The sequence below is a fragment of the Myotis nattereri genome (assembly GCF_964212035.1).
Source record: "Myotis nattereri genome assembly, chromosome: 17".
NCBI lineage: Eukaryota > Metazoa > Chordata > Mammalia > Chiroptera > Vespertilionidae > Myotis > Myotis nattereri.
In genome coordinates, this window is record NC_138092.1 from 9,141,937 (window position 1) to 9,145,259 (window position 3,323).

Below are 3,323 nucleotides of genomic sequence, written 5' to 3' on the forward strand. Positions count from 1 at the left end.
CTGGATCAGCGCCCAGCAGCTGTCGGAGCCCAGAGGTAGTGCTTAGGACCATGTTCTTGGTCCTGTGGCGCCTGCTCTGCTGCTCTCTCCTCACCCCAGATGGTCACTGCTCACCCTCCTGCTGTCACAGTCCACAGGGCGGGTGTCCAGGTGGGTGTCTGAGGGAGAGGCAGCCCCGGTGAGCACAGCCTGAGGCCAGATGCTGCTCCTGAGCACAGGTCCTAGGGACAGGCTCGCAGCTTGTGCCCACACCTGTCCTGATTCCTCTCTGGATTGGGGGTGTGGGACCGGCAGCCAGGGAGAAGCCAAGGTGGGGGGAGACAGGAGCCCGGGGAGCAGGCAGCCTGGCCCATCAGCAGTGAGCAGCAGCTGCTCTGGGGTGGCCTCCAAGGCCATGTTGAATATGAGCCTCTGTTTAAAGTAGGGAAGTGACCTACTGGTCAGATTTGATCCTCATACTCATGCAGCACTGGGACCCCAGCAACCATGTGGGTGACATGTCTGAACACTCAGCCCACCAGAGAACCGTGAGGTGTCGAGTTCAGCAGTGGACTCTGGCTTGGGTTCAAGGTGACAGGTCCATCTGGCAGGCTCCTGTCCCATCTGAGCTGCCTGCCTCACTCAGGTCACTCCCCCTGGTCGCCCTCTCTCCCCACACCTGTTCTCTGGGCACCAATCATATTGTGGAGCTTTAAGTTCCTCAAAAGGGCTTTGTTCTCTCTTGCCTCTGGGCCTCTCATGCCAGTTTCTCCTTCCGTGAACACAAACCTACAGCCTTCACCTGAGTGAGGTCTGCTTCTTCATTAGGGAGCACGTCCCTGACACCTCACCCCAAGTCAGTTTCCTTCTTTGCACATTGCAGCTCCCCTTTCAAATGTTCACCTCACTTGTAATTGATGGGTGGGGTGAACATGTGTTTTAAGTCTGAGATCACTGACTCACTCACTTCCACTGACCTAAGGTGGTGATGGTATGAGCCTGAGGTTGCTTGGGCCCCCATTCACAGTGTTAAGAGAGAAAGCCACAGACCCAGTATGGCGTCACTTGTGCTAAGGGCTCACGGCCTAATTGCAGCTTTGGAATACACCAGAAATGTAATCGTAAACAACCAGTCTGGAATATTCCGGACAACTCCAATGAGGTGTTCAGTGCGGGCCCTCTCCATCCCTCCCATAGGAAGAGAGGCAATCTGCATGATAAAACCCTGCATCCCCCCCACCCCCAACCCCACCCTCTAATAAAGCTGTCATGGCCTAAAAATAATCCTACTCTTTGCTAATAGCTCCCTTGTTCTACCTTTCTTCCTATAAAAACCTTCCATTTTGTATGACCCCTCAGAGCCCTTCTTGTTGTTAGATTGGATGCTGCCCAACACATGAGTCACTTCATAAAGCCAATTAGATCTTCAAATTGGCATGGTTTTGTTCTTTAACAGGAGCCTGAAAACTTACCCAACCCAGAGTGAGCAGAACCAAGAGATGGCTCCTAGTGACATCATTTAAGCGCTGAATCAAGCTGTATCTAAAGCCAACTCCATCCTTGCACATTTCCCTTAGAGAACCTTTCAATTCCCTTTTGAAACATACACCTGTTTGGGTTGGATCTGCTGTCAGTTGCAATTGAATTACTCTCAATGACAGCCTTGGCTTCTGTTGTCTTCCTTTCGCCATGAACGCAGGGAATTTATCTGTGTCCTCAGGGTCTGGCTCCGTGACTGGCCCATAGGAATGTTCAAGTGAATCAACCAATGAAAAGAAGGGCCTCAGAGCTTCTCCAACACCATGACTTCTTCGTTTGAGACCTGGAACTGAGGCAGCGGGTTGTGGTTCTTCCTGGGTGATGGCCTTGTGACGGAATCCCATTGGAACCAATTGTTTATGGAGCAGGGAACTTCAACTCCGAGAGGGCAGCCACTTACAAGTCATGACGAAGGGGCCCTGGGAAGGCCTGTTGCTCAGTGAGGTTTTCAGTGTCTGAAGTCCCACTGGTAGCAGGATTAACAGAGTACTGAGAACTGAGAATTCTCTGTAATTATATAATCTGTACTTGCTTGTATGAGTATAAAGTAACTCTGAAAGGAGACGCCAAAACTAACTAAAATGGTCACTTCCACAGAACTGGGATGCGAATGGCCCAATGGAAGGCATACAGGCCTAGGAATGAGAATTTCTATATTGTTTGAATTTTGAGCCCCATGAATGTATTGTCTTTTCAAAAATTTAGTTAAAAAAGATGATCCATGAGAGCGCAGAACCACTAGGAGCTATTGTCAGCTCTAACAGCTGGTGGAGGGCACTTATTTATCAGTTCTTTTTTTGGTGGGGGAGTTGTTTTCAGTGGGGGACACCCTGATAGGCTTAACAAGATGATTTGTTTTGGTTGAAGAAGGGGAGATGAAAAGAGGGGCGAAAATCCCAGGGGAGAATCTGGAGAGATCTGGCCTGTGCAGGTCACACACTGGACAAGTTGAGAGGAAGAAGAATTAGGCTAAAGGGCAGGCAAAGCATCAAAAATACTCTTTCTTGGGACCCACCTGCTTCTGGCTGGACTTGATAATTTCCAAGACTCCCGACACCCAGATAATTGGTGCCAGGAACTTCCTCAGCCACCTCTGCCGAGCCTGTCACCTTGATTCCCCACCTTTTGTTGTAGGTGAGGAATTAGCGCATTGCTCCTCTTTAACTTTGAATCCTAGAAGTGCTTAAAGGCTTGGTTTTTGAGGCGATTCAGTTAACACGTTTCCATTTCCTTCCACAAGCTGAAGATGACAAGTGCTTTTGAGTAAATTTCCTGGGTCAGACCAATCTAGCGCCTGGGGCCTATCCCTTTAGACAGGGTGGTTTCGACCTGGGGCGATTTCTATTTTCATTCCGATAAAAACAGCAGGCAGATTTTGATGAAAAACAGAACAGATGATGTTTTAGAAGATTTCCAAAGCCCATGAAGGAAAGGGGATCGGGTCCTCAGTACACGCCTGCCCCCTATGGGTTAGATTCTCAATTTATTAGTCTCACCAAACCTGTAGGCTCAGAATGTTGAGTCTTTTAAAGTCCCCAAGTCCCCAACCCTCCCCGGCCTTCCCGCTGTAGTTTGACAGTCTGTTTGATGCTGCTCTGCCTCTGTATCTGTTTTTGCTCATCAGTTTATAATGGTTTTAATTATCCATAAATGAGGGGGGGGGGTGGGTAAGAGATCAACCGAAGGACTTGTATGCATGCATACGAGCATAACCAATGGACACAAAACATTGGGGGGCATGGGAGGCTAGGGGACGGTCAAGGGGAGAAAAAAAAAAGGAGACATATATAATACTCTTTGTAATA